Source organism: Ochotona curzoniae, unplaced genomic scaffold (genome assembly GCF_017591425.1).
Source record: "Ochotona curzoniae isolate NIBS_2020 unplaced genomic scaffold, NIBS_Ocur_1.0 contig_4612, whole genome shotgun sequence".
In the NCBI taxonomy this organism is placed as follows: Eukaryota; Metazoa; Chordata; class Mammalia; order Lagomorpha; family Ochotonidae; genus Ochotona; species Ochotona curzoniae.
This window is the reverse complement of record NW_024466343.1, coordinates 424,039-447,088: the sequence shown is the minus strand read 5'-3', so window position 1 is coordinate 447,088 and position 23,050 is coordinate 424,039. Positions and strand designations below refer to the sequence as shown.

The 23,050-nt window shown below is 37.1% G+C and overlaps 1 protein-coding gene and 1 non-coding gene across 3 annotated transcripts in view; one reads left to right on the top strand and one right to left on the bottom strand.

Moving 5' to 3' along the window:
* Window positions 1-1,732: 1,732 nt before the first annotated feature.
* Window positions 1,733-1,834, bottom strand: LOC121161098. Its single transcript, XR_005884617.1, has one exon. It is a non-coding gene; the product is annotated as a U6 spliceosomal RNA (small nuclear RNA).
* A 12,051-nt stretch (window positions 1,835-13,885) lies between these two features.
* DEPDC1 (DEP domain containing 1) overlaps window positions 13,886-23,050 on the top strand; it is a 36,409-nt gene continuing 27,244 nt past the window's right edge. Inside the window, exons 1-2 of one of the 2 annotated variants that reach the window (XM_040987259.1) lie at window positions 13,886-13,896; window positions 18,324-18,328. The gene's annotated coding sequence lies outside the window, so the exon portion shown is untranslated. The remainder of the gene's footprint in view (window positions 13,897-18,323; window positions 18,329-23,050) is intronic. The other variant, XM_040987262.1, reaches the window with a different exon arrangement.

Below are 23,050 nucleotides of genomic sequence, written 5' to 3'. Positions count from 1 at the left end.
GATCATGTTATCCTGAACCTAAAGGTTTTCCGATGACTTTTCTGCTTCTGTTTTTCATCCCTCATGTGATTCAACTGACCTTTCTACTCCTTTCTTCTTTGATATACTGTAGGTTCACACGTAGATTCAAATTTGCTGTACAGCAGTATCCCGAAAAGTTTCTTATTCTTAGCCCTTATGGATGACAGTTCACTTGCATTTCAAAAATATTTATAAGTGATTCTAATATGTGTGGAGGAAAGTACACTATCCCAAAGAGATTGTCTAGGATTGAAACTGGGGGGACACAACTCAACACACTGGAAAAATGGCTCTCTGGTATATTCAATTACAAATTATTCCACGTTGATGTTAATTTTCTAATTGTCTGTGTGCTCCCTTTACATGTATATACTCTCCAAGTGCCCACAAGGGGCGTAACTGTTTCATGTTAAACTTGGGAGCTAGATACCCAACCCAGGTTTCATACATGAATGTTAGGGTTGTAAATGCTGAACGAATCACTCCTTGCCTTCTACACTGTGCTTTTTTATTGTATTATTATTTTAATTTTATGATTCTGTTCCATAGGTTTTGAGATTTCCCATTCCGCTTCCCCAAGTCCCTCTTCCCCCAATGATTTCCTTTCTAGTATTGTAATATGTAGTCCTTCATGAACAGTCATAAGTCCATCATTCCGCTACTGAAGTGTTTCCTGACACTGTTGACATGGACAGTGTCAAAGAGTCCAGCATCCTACTGTTGGGATATATTCAACAGTTTCACCATCTTTGGTCTGGATCCAGGGAGACATACTGCACTATGTCTCCACATCTAAACATGTCAGTCTCCACTACATTTCTGTTATACATCCACTTAATTTTATTTATTTTATAATATATTTTCATTTTGAATTGTGTGGTACAATTTTGTATAGGCTGGGATTCACCACCAAACTCCCACCCCCCATCACATTTTTCCCATTTTGTTACAATAGTGTAGTCCTTCATAAGGAAACATAATTCTATCAGTCTCTTATTTAAGTATACCCTGACATTGTTGGTACAATGTCAGACATCCACTTAAATACAGAGCCAGTGAACACAGTCCACAACTTGGAGAAAAACAGAAATTTTACATTAACATGAAACTAAGCAACATGCTACAGAAAGACCAATGCATCATTAAAGCGATGAAAGACAATCCAAAGCTGTCTTGTAGAAAATGATGTTACTGCATAACCCAAGTGGCACTGAAGAAATTATAATAAAAATAAGAATGACAATAAAAACAAAACATCAATGCCCATGAGATGTAGCCAAGACAGTTTTGAAAGGAAGATATACATCAGGTGCTTACAATCAAATGCCTCATATGAATGATCAATTATTGAATCACAAAGACTTACTGAAAAATATACAAATGATTAAGTAATGTGAAAAGGTAAAATTCACAACAAAAATAACTGGATTTGAAAGAAACAAACAAAAACACAAACTGAACCAAGAAAAAGCCATTCCCTACGAGCAAAGCAATCCCCCTGACACTGTTGGCACAGGCAATAGTAGATACTCTAATTTTTTTTTTGTTGTCTGGGTATATTTAGTAGCTTTAATAGGAGTCTACTCTCATTCCTTAGTAGGGCTGCTTTCTGTTGATTTTCTTTGATTCCTGGTACTATGGTGTCCATTACATCCTCATTTGTGGAGTTATACACATGTGTATTTATTCACCTATGTTTTTCTGTTTTGTATAAAATATGAAGTGCTTTACAAATCTGTGAATCATCTTGTGCAGGGACCATGCTGATGTTTTCTATATCATTCCAATTCTAGCATATTTGCTACTGAAGCAAGCACTCCTACACTATGTTTTAGCATGAAGCTGGAACTGGGAGCACAGCTAGCATTTGAACCCAAGCACTTTGATATGATGTGGACGTATCTGAAGCAGCATCCTACCCACAAGACCTAATTCCTGCCCCTGTTTATAATTGTTAATAGCATTAGCACTAAGATTAGCATTATTTTTAGTATTAATAATAAATGCATGGTTAGAAAAATTGTGTTTGCCATTCCAAACTCTTAGCTTCTAGTTCTACAATGTTTTCTCCTCTGTGGCTAAATGAGATGAAATTAAAGCACATCACGATTACAGCCCTGCCATGCGTTACTCCTAGGACACAATTATCTTCTCCCAGTGAGGAAAAGGTTTCCTTGGTAACTTGCCTTACTAACTGCACTCCCTGTAAATAACTAAAATAGCAAAGCAACTGTTTGGGTACAAAATTTACTTCATTAGCAATCTTTGAAACAGCCAGTTAGAGATTTGAGCCTTTTGTACTCTTCTAAACCTTCTCAAAATGCATTGGAACAGAACAATTTGATTATTTTTATTTGTAGTTTTAACAAAAATACGTGGGTATTGTCAAATAATCCTGCAAATGCAAATAAGATAACATACTTATGACTGATTTCTCAGATAAATTTACTGGAGAACTGAGCATTGTGGCTAGATTTTCTAAGGAATTTATAAGCACAAAATTCAGTCCCTTTCATTACATTTTATTCATATTTGTTTGATAGACTTAAGCTAAATTTAAATTTTCCTTTGAATAATATGTTTGCAAAACAAGCTTCAAGAAATTTATTAAGGAAAAACAGATATTTTTAAAGAGCAAAAATCCTGACAAAATCATTTAAATGCGTAAGTAAGCATTCTAATGTGATTTAGAAAATAATGAGCAAAAAAAATGTTTACTGACCTGCTTTTTAACAATTCTGATTATAACTGAGGCCATTTCATACTGAGTATATTACAATCGAACTCTCTGTAGAACCACAATAATGTTTTAAATCTATTCCCACAGTTCTCATAAGGTGATTATTAACTAATAAGTAGGAAATGAAACCAAAGCATAAAAACAAAAATCCACACAGTAGACAAGAGTGGTATCAAAGGGATTAATTTAGAATTATAAGTATTAAGAAGATGAGGGGAATTTCTCTAGGTGCATATTTCTGGAATGGTGTTTGTGTACAAATGCCATATAATTTGGGTCAGCCTTTCTAGATATTACATTTGACATTCATGCATTCACTCAATAGATATTTATTGAGCGCTTACAATTTTGAAACACTGTTAGATATTGAAGATATAAAAAGAGACCTGAAGAAAGATGGCACTATGCCCCCAAATCAACAATGTTGCGAAGTTCCATAGAGAGTCAATATAGGATCTTGTCCTGTTTTCAGGAATTGTTACTGAGTCTCAAGGTGAAAGAAAGAAAGAGAGAGGGAGAGAGAGAAAAAGAAAGAAAGGAAGGAAAGAAGGAAGGAAGGAAGGAAGGAAGGAAGGAAGGAAGGAAGGAAGGAAGGAAGGAAGGAAGGAAGGAAGGAAGGAAGGAAGAAAAAGAAAGAAAGAAAGAAAGAAAGAAAGAAAGAAAGAAAGAAAGAAAGAAAGAAAGAAAGAAAGAAAGAAAGAAAGAAAGAAAGAAAGAAAGAAAGAAAAAGCAAAACAAGAGAGAAAGAAAGGAGAAAGGAAGGAAGGGAGGAAGGGAGGGAGGAGGGAACGAAGGTAGGGAGGAAGGGAGGAAGGGAGGAAATTAGTTCAGAGATTGGGTTGGGATCAAATATATTTTTTAAGGACTAATGAAAAACATCAATATAAGAATCTTCTCTTGCATACCTGATGCCAGTCCTCTCTGACAGTTAAAACACATGAAAGACTGTGAAGTAACAGTAGATAGCCATAATAACTGTCTAACCAAACTCCACCTGTAATGGTCAGTTTAATGAAAATCACTTTTACACCATGGATATTTCAATCCATTTTCTGTTATTCCAAAAATACTTGAAGCCAACTACTTTACAAATAAAAGACATTTACAGATCCAAGATGGATGAGATGCCTTATACTCACATTTATCTCAGAAAAGAACCAGAAAAATAAAGGAAAGCTCATTTGTCTAGGAGACTGAGTGAAAACTTTAGTAAAGAATTGCAGGAACCCCAAGAAGCAAAAAGACTTGGACATTCAGCACAGAAAGAGGAAGAAAGTATGTGAATTTTGTACACAGAAAAACGTAAACACAGTAGCAGAAAAACATTAGAACTGATAAAACCAATACTGTAAAGTCGAAACATACAATATCAACATACAAAACAACTGCATTTGATATACTTATGATGACTTTGCTAAATGAGAAATCAAGGAATAAATCTAATTCACAATAGCTACGAAAAGTTAATATTTTAGAATAATTTTGATCCAAGAAGCAAAAAAAAAAAAATTCTATAATGGAATTTATAAATCTTTTTTTTTTAAAGTCAAATTTTTTTTTATTGTTGTTTACATTGTATTATGTGGTACAGTTTTATAGGCACTGGGGATTCCCCCCACCCCTCCCATACCCCTCCCCCCATGGTGGATTCCTCCACCTTGTTGCATAACCATAGTTCAAGTTCAGTTGAGATTCATTCCTTGCAAACACATGCCTAGCATAAAGTTCAGCGTCTTATTGTCCAGTTAAGTTCAGTGGCCTCTTGGGGAGACCTTCTCTGGTCTGGAGGTAGGGCTAACAGAGTAAAGATCCGGTCAGTTAAAAGCCCCAACAAAACCTCAGTATCAATATACAACATTATGGAATTAATTGACATAGTATTGGGTAAACAATATGTTAAAAATAATGCAAGTTCCATTCTTCGAAACATCTGGGTTGAGACAGTATCAATGACAGGTTCAAAAAATAACAAACAACCAAACAAAAAAATTACAGGTTAAATCAAGGCAAACATGTGGTATCTAACCTTTTGGGATTCGCTCATTTCCCTTAGCATTATAGTTTCCAGTTGGGCCCATTTAGCCACAAAGAACTGCATTTTGTTTTTTTTAATAGCTGAGTAGTATTCCATGGAGTAGATGAACCAAAGCTTTCTTATCCAATCTTCTGCTGATGGGCATTTCGGTTGTAATGCATACCACCTAAGTTGACTTGAAAATCCATGGCTGCTGCCCACCAATGGAAACTAAAAAATCCTTTACTTCAGCCATGCAGTGCAATGGTTTCTGGAGTGTGGTGGGAGCTGCCACTGCCAAACTTGGCTAATAAAGACTCTTGTGTCTGGTGTGGTCTCTATCACTCTTTGTAACAAAATACCATGAAAACAATGAACATCCCCATTACCAGGATTCAAGAGGGACTGAGAATGCCATAGGGGTAGAAAGAAGTTCCAGTTTTTCTGAATGCAGACTTGTCAGCACAAAACTTACATACCAGAAGGGAGTGGAATGAGACTTTGATGGTACTGAAGGAAAAGAATTGTCAGAAAACAATACTGCACCCAGCAAAGTGATCTGTTACAAGTGAAGGAGAAATAAAAACATTCCCAAACAAAAGCAGGAATAATTTATCACCACCAGACTTGCAAAAAGAGAAATGTCAAAGAGAATTCTTCAAACTGAAAGAAATGAATGTTAACAAGCAAGAAAAAAAGTGTGTGAAAATAAAAAAGGCACTGGTAAGAGCAACTGTACAAATGTATGATGCTCAAATATAGTACGCTGGGTGTCTAAATCTTTTATATCTTTACTGACAAGACTGAAAATATTAGAGAGGCTGGTGTTGTGCTGCCTGTAACGTTGGGATACTCTATAAGAGCACTGGCATCACATTCTAGCTTTAGTTCAAATTCTGGCTGCTCTGACTAAACAGCTCCAAGCTACCACTGCTAAAAACCAGTGATTAATGGCACTTGGGCCTTTGACATTCATGTTAGGGACCCAGATGAAGTTCTGTGCTCCTGTTTTAGTCATTTAGAAAGGGAACCAGCAGACAGAAGGTCTAGTTCTCTCTCTGAAATTCTATCTTTCTCCCTCTCTCTCCCCATCCCTTTCAAACAAATTAAATATATATCTTCTAAAAGTAAAAGAGGATGCTGTCATTTTCAAATTCATTCTATCAGGATAATATCCTATTATTTTGATAATATTATATTATCTAATAACAAGATAATATTCTATTATTATTATTAGCAAAACCAAAAAAAGCACATCAAACAAAAAAGCAAATATTCCTGATAAACCTAAGACATAAAAATTTTCACCACAAAACAATAGCACATAGAATTTAATCACATATTACAGGAATTATTCACAATGATCAGGTGGTATTCATCTGAAGCATGCAAATATAGTTCAAAATATGAAAATAAATAAATATTATGTGCTAGATCAACACAGTTAAGGCACATAACTGATAATCTCAATACATGCAGAGGGAATTTGATGAAATACAATATCCATTCACAATAAAAACTGACAAAATTACATATTAAATGAACACATCTCAACTTGTTAAAGGCCATTTATAAAAAGTGAACAGCTAACATCCTATTGGATGGGATAAAAGTAAAGTAATTTTTTTCTCTAAGCTCTGTAACAGGACAGGATGCTTAATTTTATAAATTCTATTGAACCTATTTCCAGAAGTCCTGATAAGAACAATAAGAGAAAGGGCATCCAAAATGGAAGGGGGAAATCAAATTATCACTGTTTCAGATGACCAGATGTTATATAGCCAAAACATAACAGACCTATTAAACAAATTCAGCTAAGTTACAGCACAGAAAGTCACTATAAAAATCAATAACATATTATACAGCAATAGTAAATAATCCAAAAAGTAAATCAAAAGGCAACACTATCGCTAATAGCTCTATAAAATAAAACAAAAAATAGAATATCTTGGAAGGAGTTAAACCAAAGAAATAAAAGACCTCTGCAACAAAAAGTATAAATCATTGATGAAAGAAATTGAAGAAAACACAAAGAAAGGAAAAGCATCTTGTATACAGAATGGAACAGTTAGCATCATTAAAATGCGCTTACTACTTAAAGCAATTTATGGATTCAATTTAATATCTTCCACAATTCAAATGGCACTGTTCACAGGCTCAGAAAAAATGCTATAAAAATTGTATAAGTGATCTTGAATGGAATACAGAAAGAAGACACATTACACTATATAACCTTAAGATCCACTATGACCCAGCAATTGTAACCAACCGTGTGTGCATAAGATGATTGGGGTGACAGACTGCGCTGGACCCTGTACTGAAAACACACACAAGATTCAGGTCTGTGATCATCTCAGATGAAGTTTCTTTGGGGATCCCCCAAATGAACCACTGGACTCAAAATCCAACCATGGAGAACATTTCAATTCCATAGTCTGACTATCGAATGCTTGTGTCAGAGCTGGGCCTCCTCAGTGCCTTAGACGAAACAGTGGATAGCATAGCCACTTGCGCATGGAGGATACAACAGTACATTAGAAGCTGCAGAGAGTATCTGGTACCATAACAGAGAATGGAGGACAGAACAAATTGATCAACTACCCCAGCCAAGTGTTGGCAGTGAAAATCTATACCTAGGAATTAAGCTAACTAAATATGTGAAAGACCTCTATGAGGAAAACTATAAATCATTTAGGAAGGAAATAGAAGCAGACCTTGAAAAATGGAGAACATTACCATGTTCTTGGATTGGCAGGATCAACATTATCAAAATGACCATATTACCAAAAGCAATATGCATAGTCAATGTAATCCCAATCAAAATCCCAACAACATTCTTCTCGGAAATAGAAAAGATGATACAAAAGTTCATCTGGAATCACAAAAGACCACGAATAGCTAAAGCTATCCTGAAAAATAGAAATCAAACTGGAGGACTCGCAATTCCAGACCTCACAACATACTACAGAGCAGTGGTTATCAAAACAGTCTGGTACTGGTACAGAAACAGAGAAGAAATCAGTGGAACACAATAGAAACACCAGAAGGAAATCCACACATGTATACTCACCTAATCTTTGACAAGAAAACAGAAAACAATCCAGGTAAAATACCTGGTCTATTCAACAAATGCTGTTGGGACAACTGGATAGCAGCTTGCAGAATAAAGAAGCAAAACCCACACCTGTTGCATTATACAAAAATCAGCCAGCTCTAACTGGCTCAAAGACCTAAATTTACATCCAGACACCATCAAACTAATAAAGGGAAACATAGGAAACACACTCCAAGATATTGGAACAGGGAAAGACTTCTTAGAAAAGATGCCCAAAGCAAAGGCAATCAAATCCAAAATGAACAAATGGAACTACATCAAACTAAAAAGCTTCTGTACGGCAAAGGCAACAATTAACAAAGTGAAGAAGCAACCAACAGAATGGGAGAAAATTTTTGCATACTACACAAGTGATAGGGGACTAATATCCAAGATCTACAAAGAGCTTCAGAAACCCAGGGACAGCAAAAACAACGACCCTGTAACAAAATGGGCAAAAGAAATGAACAGACATTTCTCAGAAGAACAGGTTCAAATGGCTAACAGGCATATGAAAAGATGCTCAGGCTCCCTAGCCATCAGAGAGATACAAATGAAAACTTCGTTGAGGTACCACCTAACTCCAGTGAGGTTGGCCTACATTCAGAACTCGAATAACAACACCTGCTGGCGTGGATGTGGGGAGAAAGGTACCCTCCTTCACTGCTGGTGGGAGTGTAGGCTAGTTCAACCACTGTGGAAATCAGTATGGAGAGTGCTTGGAACATTGCAAATAAACCTGCCATATGACCCAGCTATCCCGCTCCTAGGAATATACCCAAAAGGTGTGAAATCTGCATGTGAGAAGGGGATCTGTAATCCTATATTTACAGCAGCACAATCTACAATAGCAAAGACATGGAAACAAACCAGATGTGCATCCAAGGAAGAGTGGTTAAAGAAACTGTGGTATATCTACTCCATGGAATATTATGCACCTATTAAGAAAAACAAAATTATTCTATTTACAACCAACTAGAAACCATTATGCTGAGTGAAATGAGTCAATCACAAAAGAACAAATACCATATATTCTCTCTCATATAAGGAAGCCAACATGGAAAGGGTAACTCCAACAGTCCAATCTATCCTGGTTTTAATTTTATTTTATTTTCTTGATTGTTTTTTTTTTTTTTTGCTGTATCCCATGTGTTTTGATGTTTTTATTTCAGTTTGGTTGCTTCCAAATAATCTGAATCCTCTAGTAGAATTCATCACGTGCATATGAAGTATATGCTGGCACCATTTTTCCCAAGAGACTTCTGTGTTTCCTTTTTGTCATGCATGTGTTGGCTATTCAGTGGTGTTACTTTTTTTCAGGGTGATATACTTTGTTGTCGATGTTGTTGCTATTGTTGCTGATGTGGCTGTTATGAATTGACACCAATCTGAAACAGTAATATTATTTCAACCCCAAACAGCCTGTATCTTATGCAATAAGATATTGTGAAATAATCAATGAATCAATAATTGATATGAGTCAGACTGCTTCTGATCTACATCACAGAATTGTAAAACCTAATATACTTGCAAGGCTCTATGCTACTCAGAAAGGGGGAGAGAGAGCAGAGAAATCTTACATCACCCAAGAAGGTGTGAGGAAGACGGGAAGTATAACCTATCAGGATCATAACTGGTAACTCATAGACAACAGACTCAAATCAGCATTAGACAATAGCAAAACTACGAAGGCATATGGGGGGATCAGGAGCAATCCCAACAACCTCTTAACAGGAGGTCATATGCACAGAGCAGGGGGGGACCCCAGAGTGGAGCAGGCAGACAGGAGGAAGCTCGTATCCCAACCCTGAAGACTCCTAGATCCTCACCAAGGACTATCAGTACGAGCTCCGAGGACTACATCCCAACCGCCAAGGAGACCACGGGGAATTGGAGTGCCTTCGGAGGCCGAGAACTCTGAGGTCACCCATTTCCATCTGGGTCTCACACATGGGATGGAAGAAACCCATACCCCGCCTTGCAGGATCCAAGGTCATCGGAACGACAACCAGGAGCACTGAGCAGTCCGCAGAAACAAAACAGTAAACTTCCTTCAGGACTAGGGAGAGGAGCTTTCTCTGGTTCGTGCCTGGTACTAACTTTGGGTCCCCACTCTCTCTCATAATGACCATCAGGATTGCTCCAGAAACTCCTCAAAACAAATTAACAAATAAACAAATAAACAAAAAAAAAAAACCTAGAATAGATGGAGAACAGCAAGGAAAGCTTAGAAACAGGAAATGTGCAATGGGGATGCACTTATAACTCACTGGGTGGGACACAAAGATTGGTTGCTCCTCACTAGGGTATTGAGGATTTCTCTGCACAACCCTCCTAAAACCACTCACTTAAACTGTTGACCTATATCTTGTTACAGTTATAGAGCTAGGCTACCCGAAAAAAACAGCCAGGTTCTACAAAATTATGCTTCAACACTATGAACTGCTAAGTACTAAAATTAAAATAAACATGAGACAGCTGAATAGCAATCTATAGCCATTTTAAGGTGTACAGAACCCAGCTGTATATAAACTAATAATTGTAATGTCAATGTAGAAGTCATAGGATGTGGTTCAGAACTTGTACTCTTTTTTTGTTGTTGTTGTTTTCTCTCTCTCTCTTTGAACATGCTGGTTGCACAATATCATGTCAACTAATTCCAGTACGTTATAAATTGTTACTGATGTAATGTCGGGGCTTTCAATTGATTGGGATGATGCTCTTTCGGCTGTACCTTCAGACCAGAGACTGTCTCCCCATGAAACTGTTGAACTTATCTGCACAATAAGATGCTGGACTCTATGCTTTGTAGATGCTTGCAAGGAAAAAAAAATCTCAACTGAATTTGGTCTGTGGTAATGCAACAAGATGGAAGAATCCACCATGGGGCGGGGCCGGGTTTCGGGGAGCGGAGGGGGGAATCCCAGTGCCTGTAAATCTGTGTCTCATGATGCAATGTAATATATATCTATATATCTATATATCTACATATATAGGCAAACAGAGACTCTAAGTTGGATTATGTCAGTCAGTGGATTCTGGAGATTCATCATGCTTGTCCAGTGGCTCAGGCTAAATCTTCCAGAACCTTATTGAATAATAATGCTGATAGCATCACTGGCCGATTACAAATCATTGTGAAAATCTAGCATTTCCTATTCAATATGATGCTTGCTGTGGATTTGTCATACAACTGCCTTGACTATGTTAAGCAATGTTTCTTCCATACCCAACTTGCTTAAGGTTTTTATTTAAAAAAAAAAAAAGTTTTGTGTTTCAAATGCTTTCTCAACATCTAATGAGGTACCCTTTTTGGTTAGTTGAGATAAAGGTATATCAACATAAAAAAACAGCTCTTTATCACAATTTCTTTTGTTTAAATTTTTCTTTAATTTTTATTCTTTCCTCTTCCTACTTTTTTGATTGGTTCTCACTTTGTAAGTTTTTGAAATTCATTGTTAGATCATTTGTTTGATGTCTTCTCAATTTCTTGATCTGCATACTAATTTCCATAATCTGCCCTCTTAACACTACTTTTCCTGCATCCCATGTTTCATATTTGATGTTCTCAGTTTCTCTCATATTTAGGATTTTTTTATTTCCTTATTGATTTCTTCAATGACTAAGAGTAATCTCTACATCTTTGATAGTTTCCAGAGATTTAGTGTTTTAATTTTCAGCTCCATTTCACTGTGTTAGAAAAGATACATATTAAGATTTCTAATTTTTTTAATTTGTTGAAACTTGTTTTATAGCCTAGGAAATGGTCTATCCTATATAAAACAAGTTTCAAGTCTTTTTCTAGTTCTCCTCATATTTCTCAGCTTCACAGCAAGATGTGTTGAAAATAATAGTGACATCAGCCTTAACTCTTTTTCAATATCCAATATCTTCACTCTAGATCAGCTCCATTTATTCTCTAAACTACAGTAATTCTGAAAAAAGTGCTATTAATACCCATGTTGTCAACTCCCACTGACATATCTTTGATATTATTCTGCTCCACCTTCCAGAGTATTTGAAAAGATAGGTCGGGCCCGGCGCGGTGGCGCAAGTGGTTAAGTCCTCGCCTTGCACGCCCGGGATCCCATATGGGCGCCGATTCTAATCCCGGCAGCCCCGCTTCCCTTCCAGCTCCCTGCCTGTGGCCTGGGAAAGCAGTCGAGGACGGCCCAAAGCTTTGGGACCCTGCACCCGCGTGGGAGACCCGGAAGAGGCTCCTGGCTTCGGATCGGCATAGTATCGACCCGTTGCGGCTCACTTGGGGAGTGAATCATCGGACGGAAGATCTTCCTCTCTGTATCTCCTCTCTGTATATCCGCCTTTCCAATAAAAAAAATAATAATAATAAAAATAAATCTTTAAAAAAAAAAAAAGAAAAGGTAGGTCAATTTCCACTGACACTGAAAACACTTTTTCGTCTTGGTTGAAATCAGAGGCTACTTCCTTTATTGCTATATTTTATTCATGTACATAAAGCGAAGATATTAAATTTATTTCAAATATAGTTTTTGTTGATGTTGTTGTTATTGGAAATCCATATATACAGAGAGCAGAGTCTGAAAGATTACCCATCTGCTGATTCGTTCTCCAAGTGGCCACAATGGCCAGAGCTGAGCCAACATAAAGCCAGGAGCTTCTTGTGGATCTCCTATTTAGGTGAAGGATCCCGGGTTTTGAGCCATCCTCCACTGCCTTCCCAGATTATAAGCAAGAAGCCGAATGGAAAGGGAGGCAGCCAGGATATGAACAGGCACCCATATGGGATCCCAGCATTTACAAGGTGAGGATTTAACATTGTGCTGGGCCCCAGATCCAATGCTTTTTTTAGGAGCCATCATTATACACATGACCCATCATGAATCAGAATGCTGCTAAACAGTCCATGACCAACCACACATATCAAATCCCTGCCTATTTGGTAAACTACAGTAATAGGATTACTGAAATATGCTGTTCTAATCCAAAAGCCATTTATTTAATTATTTTTTCATTCTATGGGTTTTAATGCTCTACTATTTGATTCATTTACACTGGCTGCATTTACTGGTATGCTTATGCTTAAAAGCAACCATCTTGATGGTGCCTTTGGATGATTCCTTCTTTTTCTTTTTTTTCTTTTTAAATTATTTTTAATATTGTTGCTATTATTTTACAATGCAGAAAGGGCTTTCCCCTTTCCCCTGCTTCAAATCCCCTCCCTTCACTGATTTCCACAATATTACCGCCTTAGTAAAGTCCTTCACAAAAAGTCACATTCCAACATTATGCTGTTTAAATGTAACCTTTCATTGTAGGTATGGACAATGGCAGAGAACCCAGTATTCTATTGTCAAGATATATTTAAGTTTCTTTGGGAATTCAACTTTGGCTTGAAAGTATAAATGCATACTGCACTGCATCTTCACCACTGGTTATGATACTTTCTATTACACTGTTACTATACTTCCCATTAAACAAAAAGCCATGAACCCAGATCAACAACAGGAAGTATAATAAAAACAATTCACAACAACATGAAGTTAAATAACATGCTACTGAATGACCAATATGTCACTGAAGAAATGAAAAAAAAATCAAAAACACTCCTGAGAAAAGCAATGCTACTACATGACCTACGTGTCATTGAAGAAATCAGCAGAAAAAATAAATTTTTTGAACAAATTAAAAACAAACCATCAAGTACTATGAGATTTAGTAAAAACAGTATAAATGTTTAAGATTTATTTCTTTTTATTTGAAAATCACATTCAGAGAGAAGAAGAGATAGAAAAAAAGATCTATCATCTGCTCCCCAAGTGGCCACAACAGCCAGAGCTAGGCTGCTCCCAAGCCAGAAGTCAGGAACCTCTTCTGGGCCTCGCTTGTGGATGCAGGGTCCCAAGGCTTTGGGCCATCCTAGACTGCTTTCCCAGGCCACAAGCAAGGAGCTGGATGGGAAGTGGAGCAGCTGGGACACAAACTGGCATCCATATGGGATCCTGGCACAGGCAAGGCAAGGACTTTGGTCACTAGAATAAAGTGCCTGTCCCCACATAGAGAGTTTTAAGAGTATAATGATAATTTCCACCCTCCCTGCCTTACTGTATTTTTCCTCCTCCTTTTCTTTTCTTTCAGCTTTTGTGATAAAATACTTTAAACTTGCTTCATAAATGCAAGCTGATTCCTCCAGTTAATAAATAGTTCAACAAGTAGGAAGTAGAAAGACCATTTTTCCTAAAGAGTATACACAAAGGTTGTAAAGAATAATCATATCTCATGAAGAGAACTACTTTCATTTAAATTACATTTGATAGTCTATATATTGTGTAGAGTGGAAGGAAAGGGAGAAAATATTCATAAACTACATATCTGATAAATTATTAATATCCTATAATGGCTACCCAGAGCACTGGAGGCTAGGGGCTGGATCTGTTCCAGACCCAGCAAGTCTCCAAAGCTTCATTCCAGAACAGGAGGGGCCACAGGAGTCAGTTACGTCACCAGGCTGATGGGATTCCAGCCAACCAATGGCACAGCTGAACGGACATCCCTTACATAACTGGGGCACAGTCAGCCCCTTTGCCAGCCCATGTTTCTAGAGGGGTATAAAACTCCCAGACAGGTATCTCAGCTGCTCTTTCACCTCCGTCTTCCTTCCACTCTACACAATGGGGGTCCAGGAGCGGACTTTCCAATAAAGTTTCTCTAACAACTACGGACAACTTGCTGACATTATTCCACCAGCAGGCGGGCAGTCGATGGTCAGCATCTAACATCCATGACCAATAAAGAGTCAAGAAACTAACCAACAAAGTACAAATAAATGAGCTAAGTACATGAATAGATATTTTTTCAAGGATGAAATACACATGGCTAAAAGGACACATGAAAATATTTTCCAGTTAGCTAGCTATCAGGGAAATAATGAGGTTTCACCTAACCCCACTATCCAAAAACTTAAAAAACAATAATGTCAATTGTTGGCAAAAGATGTAGAGAAAAAGGTACTCTAATACACTGTTGCAATGATTATAAATTAGTACAACCAATATAGATGACAATATGGAAATTCCTCAGAAATTTGAAAATAAATCTAATAAACAACCCTGCTCTCTACTGTTCAGTGGTCAGCTCCTGGGCTTCGTCGTTGGCGTTTCTCCTCTCCTTGGACTCCGTACTAACCCAGTGATTAGCTTCTCACTCTCCTCTGTCCAAATTCTACCTACAGTTAAAGATTCCGTTATTTTTTTTGCAAAGTAGACATACAGAGAGGAGAGACTGAGGAAGATCTTCCATTCAATGATTGACCCTCCCCCCGCCCGTGATCTCAATGGGTGGAGCTGAGCTGATCTGAAGCTTCTTCTGGGTCTCCCACGCAGGTGCAGGGTCCCATGTACTTGGGCTGTCTTGGACTGCATTCCCAGATCACAGACAGGGAGCTGGCAGGATCCCATATAGGACCGATTCTAAAGCCGGCATCCCAGCTTACCTATAGTTTTAAATAGGCATATAATTTATGTAAAAATGCTTCACTCTATTGATGTGATTTATGATGTTTGTTGGTTTGTGAATGTTGGATTTCCCTTGAATTTCTGTGATAAATTCCACTTCATCATGCTGTATGATCCTCTTGCTGTGGTTTTGGATTAAAGTTTCTAAGATTTTGTTAGGGTTTTTTGCGTTTTTGTGCATTAAGAATATATGTCTTTCATTTTTGTTATAATAGTGATACTGGACTCATAAGAAGAGTTTGGCAGAGCTCCATCTGTTTAACATTTTAAAATGGTTGAAAAGTGTTGAAATTACTTCCCCTTTCAATGTTTTGTAGAATTCAGTGGGAAAGATATCAAGTCCCAGGCTTTTTCTTGATGTAAAATTTTGAATACTGCTTTAATCTCATTGTGTACTATGGATCCGTTTAGATTATCTGTATCTTCTTAATTGAATCTCAGTTCATTATATGTACCCAGGAATATATCCATTTTTTAAGTGTTAAGTTAGCATATCATTCTTAGTTGTTTTCTCCTAGTGCTTTGTATCTCAGAGATGTTAGTTGAAGTGACTTTTTCATGTCTGATTTATTTGAATTTTTTCTTTTTAAATCTGGCTAAATATTTACTTGGTTTGGTTATGTTCTCAAAAATACCCAATACTGGCCCCACTGCAATAGCCTAGTAGCTAAATTTTCACCTTGCATGGGCAAGATCCCCTAAGGGTACTGGTTCCTATCTTGGCTATTCCACCTCCCATCCAGCTCCCTGTTTGTGTCCTGGGAAAGCAGTAAAGGATGACCCAAAATCTTGGGCCCCTGTATCCACGTGGTATTACCAGAAGAAATTCCTGACTCCTGGCTTCAGATTGTCTCACCTCAAGCTGTTGTGGCCACTTGGGGAGTAAATTGGGAGATGGAAGATCTTTCTGTCTCTCCTTCTCTGTGTAAATTTCCCTTTCCAAAAAAATAAATAAATCTTTTAAAAAAAGGGATACTATTTTTTGTTGTGTTTTATCTTTTCTTAGATTTAATTGTTTTAATTTCTGTTCTGATCAATATAATATCTTGCCTCTTGCTGATTTTGAGTTTTTTCTTTTTTCTAAGACTTTAAGATGAATTATTAGATCTTGAATTTGAGATATTTTTCTTTTTTATTTCACTTTCAGTCTGTGCATATCTGTTTAATGAATTTCCTTAGGCAATACTTAACAAGGTTTTTTTTATCCAGTCAACCTGAGCCGAAACTGAATTCAATTTAATTCATTTATAATCAGAATTAGTACTGAAAGATAAGAGCTAATATTTGTCATTTTGTTGACTCATTAATAATGATATCTGCTGTGTTTGCAAATATATTATTTTAACTGTATTTACTTTTAGTATAGGATGTGCTTCAGAATTTCTTATAAGGCTAGTCTGCTGTTAGGGAATTCTGTTTTTTTTTTTTTTTTTTTTAGATTTATTTTTATTATTTTTTCATTGGAAAGGCAGATATACAGAGAGGAGAGACAGAGAGGAAGATCTTCTGTCTGATGATTCACTCCCCAAGTGAGCACAACGGGCCGATACTTTGCCGATCCGAAGCCAGGAGCCTCTTCCGGGTCTCCCACACGGGTGCAGGTTCCCAAAGCTTTGGGCCATCTTCGACTGCTTTCCCGGGCCACAGGCAGGGAGCTGGAAGGGAAGCGGGGCTGCCGGGATTAGAACCGGCGCCCATATGGGATCCTGGGCGTGCAAGGCGAGGACCTTTTTTTAACCACTTGCGCCACCGTGCCGGGCCCAGGGAATTCTGTTTTGTGAGCACATTAACTGAAAGCTAGTTTGGAAGTGCATTGTTTTGGAAATACCTTATTTTTCGTAATTTTTTAAGGTTAGCTTTGTTGATGTAACATTTTGGTTGAAACATCTTTTTCTTTTTTCTTTTTTAAAGATTTATCTTAATTGCAAAGTCAGATATACAGAGAAGAGGAGAGACAGTGAGAGAGGAGCACAACGGCTGATGCTATGCTGATCTGAAGCCAGGATCCAGGAACCTCTTCCAGGTTTCTCACTTGGGTGCAGGGGCCCAAAACTTGGGGCCGTCCTAGACTGCTTTCCCAGGCCACAAGCAGAGAGCTGGATGGGAAGTGGAGCTGCTGGGATCAGAACTGGTGCCCATAAGAGATCCCAGGCGTTCAAGGCGAAGACTTTAGCCGCTAGGCCATGCCGCCAGGCCCTTTTTTTTTTCTTTTGAAGACATTGAATGTGTTATCTTACTCTCTTCTGGGACTGTATTAATCCCACTGAGAAGACTGGTTTAAGTCTAATTGGCCTTCCTTTATTGTTTAAGTTGTTTTTCTTACACTGTCTTTAAGATTCTCACTCCTGGGCCCGGCGCGGTGGCGCAGTGGCGCAGTGGTTAAGGTCCTCTCCTTGCACGCCCGGGATCTCATACGGGCGCTGGTTCTAATCCCGGCTGCCCCGCTACCCTTCCAGCTCCCTGCTTGTGGCCTGGGAAAGCAGTCGAGGACGACCCAAAGCTTTGGGACCCTGCACCCACGTGGGAGACCCAGAAGAGTCTCCTGGCTTTGAATTGGCTCAGCTCCAGCCATTGTGGCCGCCTGGGGAGTGAATCATCAGAGGGGAGATCTTCCTCTCTGTCTCTCCTCTCTGTATATCTGCCTTTCCAATAAAAATTTTAAAATAAATCTTTAAAAAAAAAAAAAAAAGATTCTCACTCCCTCTTGCTGTCTCCTGTGTCTCCATGTCGATGTCTGTGTATCTGTTGTAATTATGTCTTCATAGAGCAGGTCTTCTCTTTTTCCACATTTATTCAGGGATTTCACTTTAGTCTGGCAAGGTTGCCGAGGTCTGATCACCTGTAGGACTTGGAGAAGAGAAGCCATGTTGCTTCCCTCCTTGCCCCTCACTCCTTCAGTGTTCCATGCTAATCAGTGTGAAGTTACTCAGCGTACCTTTGTTGCACTCCTCCCAGTTTCAGAGCCAGTGAGGCCAGTGTGTATGGCAAAGGACAGATCGGTTACATGTGAAAATGAGGAAAGCGAGGGAAGGAGATTTTGCGTGTGCGTGTGTGTGTGTGTGTGTGTGTGTGTGTGTGTGTAGTCTGTGTGCAGTGTGAAAGAGAGATCTTCCATCTGCTGATTTATTTCTCAGATGTCCACAATAGCTTAATCCAGAAGAGGCTGAAACCATGAATCAGGAACTCTATCCAGGTTTCACTTGTGTTTTGAAGGAACCCAAGTACCTTGGCTTTCTTTGGCTTTTAAACTGTTTTGTGAGCACATTAACTGAAAGCTAGTTTGGAAGTGCATAATAACCAGGACTTGAGTCAGCACTTCAGTATTGAAATCAGTGGTCCCAAGTGACTGCATAACTGTCATAATGCCAGCCATGTAACTGTTATATATTAATACACAGCTAGTATAAAAGTTCTCATTGTTACTAAGAAGTCAACTAGATCAATGAGTGTAGAGTTAACTATGATGGAGAAGACTAGGTATGTAAAATAGGAATAAAGTATTCCACTTTATATTTATTCATTGTGAGACACCTAGAAGTCCAAGTACAGGTATCAAAGTTGAAGGTGGATAAAATATCCACAAATTTTTGAAAGACCTTCAGAACACTGAACACTCTTTCAGAATCAAAAAATCTCCAAAATTAAGTATAGAAGGAACATTACTTAAAACAGCCAATAAAATGCTAAATATAGAAAAAAACAAAAAGCATTTCCCCTCATATCTGGAATATGACCAGGATGTCCACTTTTGCCAACCTAATTGAACATCTAATTCAATACAGCACTGGAAACTTTAGTAAGAGCAATTGAGGAGGAGAAAGAAATCAAAGGCTTCAAAATTGGAAAAGATAATATCAAATTATCCATATTTGTAAGTGATATGTTATTTGAACATAGAAAACTTAAATACTCCACCAAAAAGCTGTTAGAATTGATAAATCAGTTCAGTAAAGTTGCAGGTTACAAAATAAACATGCAAACAACAGTAGCTTTTGTTTTTTTTTAATTATTATTTCATTTTATGACATAGTTCTAGGCTCTGGGATTCCAACAGTAGCTTTTCATATAATAGCGATGAAACAGCTTAAAGAGACAAAAGAAATGTAATGTACAGTAGTCACAAGAAAATACAAATATTGAGGAATAAATGGAATTAAAGCAGTGAAGGATCTCCTCAATGAAAATTATCAAACATAAATGAAAGGATCTATCACAAACAAAATACATGAAAATATATTCCTTATATATGAACTGGAAGAATCAATATCATTAAAATGCCTATACTACATAAAGTAATTCAAAGATTCAGTGAAACTCATCAAAATACCAATGAGGTTCATTACAGAATTAGAAACCACAAAACTAAAATTCATATGGAATGACAAAAGACCGCAAATAACCAAAATAATCATAAGAAAGGAAAATTAAGCTCAAGGCATTGCAATAACTGACTAAAAGAATAGATTTGTCAGAAATCTGAAAATAGATCTACCATATGTCCAAGCCATCCTATTCCTGGGAATTTATCCAAATGAAATGAAATCAGCATATGAGAGGGTTTCTGTACTCCCATGTTGATAACAGCTCTATTCAAAGTAGCTAAGATAGAGAATCAAAGCAAATGTCCACTAACAGATGACTGGATAAAGAAAACATAGTAGATATGCCCTATGCAATACTACTCAGCCTAAAGGTAAATGAATTTTTGTCTTCTAGAATAAAATGGATATATGTGGAATTTGTTATGCTTAGTGAAATAAGCCAGTCCCCAAGACAGAAATACCAAATTTTCTCTTATCTTTGGTAGCTAAAATGTGGAGTACAAAAAAAACACAAAATAACTTACGAGTACTCGCTGTCCTGCAGCAATGGACTTGGTACAATGGGACAATAGTGACAAGTGTGGAGTACTGACTGATGGTAAAGAGCCAAAGTTGATTAACAACATCAGACTTTTAAAGGACAGTTGTCAAGTAGGCGTCCAGGGAGAGGCCTTGAGCCATTTGCATTTCAACAGCAAGAGACCGCTCTTACTTATATAGAGTGAGCAAATTTCACATATTATAACAATGATTGAGGAAAACACACAGTAATAACTCCCATGCAACCATCTCTCCTGCCAATCAATTCCCCACCCATCATCTTCTTCCTTATTTCTTTCTCTTCTTAAAATGTTTTTTACAATTACATTTTTCATTTTACTTCATAACCACTGACACAGTACTACACTGGGTAAAGATTTCAAGATTACAAGCAGAAAAAGAAACCTACTATTCCTCAATAGTAGTAGAGAGTCAGGTTATAAACAATAGTCAAATCTGAAGACACCTCTCCCATTCATATAAATTACATTTTGTGCTCTCTGTATTAGTTATGACATATCATTGTAAACATTTATTTGTCTTTTGGAGACTGGCTTATTTCACTAAGCACAAAGGTTTCCAGTTTCATTCATATTATTGTGAAAGACAGGAAATTATTCTTTTGTGGCTGAGTAGCATTGCATAGTGATGATATATCAAATTTTATTTATATAGTTAATGAACTATGGACATCTGTACTGTGTTGAATCCATATCCAAAATATTGTACATTGAGCTGCAGTAATCAAAATCTCTCATCGGCTGATTTTTTTATATAAAGTAAAAATTTTTTCACACATTTCACAGAAAGAACATGACAATAATTCCCACCCTACCCTCCCTCCTGTCAGCCTTCCCCTCTCTTCCTTCTTTATTTCTCTCTTCCTTCTTTATTTCTCTTCCTTCTTTATTTCTTTCTTCCCCCCCTCCCAATTTTTAAAATGGTATATTTCCAATTCACTTCACACTCACAGGTCTAATACTCCATTAGGTTAAAAAAAAAAAAAAACCCAATCCATAGCAAGTAGAATCAAAGAACGCAGCCTACAATTGCCCTGGGGTATAGATAAAGGCTATCAATAATAGTCATACACCAGGATATTAAACACTAGTAGATTACATTTTTATACTCCACGTATTAGTTATCATAGATCAAGGAAAACATATCATGTTTGTTTGAGGGAGGGGACTGGCTTATTTCACTAACATAATGGTTTCCAGTGCATCCATTTTGTTGCAAAGCATAGGATTTCATATTTTATGGCTAAATAGTATTCCACAGTGTATATATACCAAACTTCTTTATGCAGTCAATAATCGGTGGACATCCAGCTTTGTTTTTGTTCTTGAAACTTGCTTTAGCTATTTGAAGTTTTTTATGTTTGTGCACAAATTTCACCATCATTTCTTTCCATATTTGAGAAGAATATTATAAGTATTTTGATTGGGACTGTATTCAACTTATAAATTATTTTTGACAGTATGGACATTTTGATTATATGAATTCTACCAATAAATGGCTAAATTTATTCCAAGATATTTAAACTATTTTGCAGAGAATGTGAATAGTGTTGATCTTACTAGTTCCTTCTCAGCCATGGCATTGTTTTTGCATATAAAAAGCTATTTATTTTTATATGTTGATTTTATATCCTAAACGACCAAATTTTCTTATGACTTTTAACAGTATCTTAGTATAACCTTTTGGTTCCCTTATTTAAAGAATCACATCATTTGCAAACAGGGATAGCTTGACTTTGTCTGCTTAAATCTGCATCTTGCTGATGGCTTTTTCTTGATTAATGGCTCCAGCTAAAATTTCCAGTACTATATTAACTAGCAGTGGTGAGATCAAGTATCTTTGTCTAGTTCCAGATCTTACTGGAAATGCCTTCAACTTTCCCTCATTCAATATGATGCTTGATTAGATAGAAAATCAACAAAGAAACAACAAAGCTAATCTATACTATGGACCAAATGAACTTAATGGATATCTCAGAACATTTCATCCACAGTTGTGGAATATAATTCTTTTCATTAGAGCACAGAACTTACTATAGATTAGATCATGTGCTCAGCCATAAAGCAAACTGCTTAAGCAAATTCAAAAGCTAAAAATATAATCTTACCATGTATGATATTTCTGACTGCCAGAGAGAGACACTCAATCAATAAAATCAAAAATGAAAAAGAGATGTAACAATGGATATCACAAGTGTAAATGAATTTATGAGGAACGATTACAAACAGCTAAATACCAAAACTGGAAAATCTAAAAAAAAAAAGGATGCATTTCTGGATACATACAAACTGCCTAACTTGAATCAGGATAACTGAGAATATAAAAATCAACCAGTAACTAAGACAGATTCAGTAATAAACACCCTCCCAAGAAAGAAAAGCCAAGGTCTGGATAACTTCACTGATGGATTCTACTCTACAGAGGTATTTTCATCAATGAAGAAGTATGCTATTTGCAAAGGAAATGATTGTCGATTATTGGAAAAAGCAATTCAACCATCTATACTTCTAGCCCTAAACTATAGCACCTGTCTCAGTAATTGAGGATGCAAGATCTGGAGGGGGTAGGGAATAAATAGTTTAAAAGTAAGGAATAGCTATTTTGAAAATATTTACAAGAATTTACCTGGTATTTATTAAGGCTTAACTCTGTTCTGACTTTAATTTCGAGAGAGAAAAAAAAGATCAAAAATAAACCTCATAGGGTTACCACTACAGTGCGGTGAGTTACAGATTTGGCCTACAACCCTGACATCCCATAAAGGCACCAAGTCAAGTCCCAGCTGCTCTACTTCCACTCCAGCTC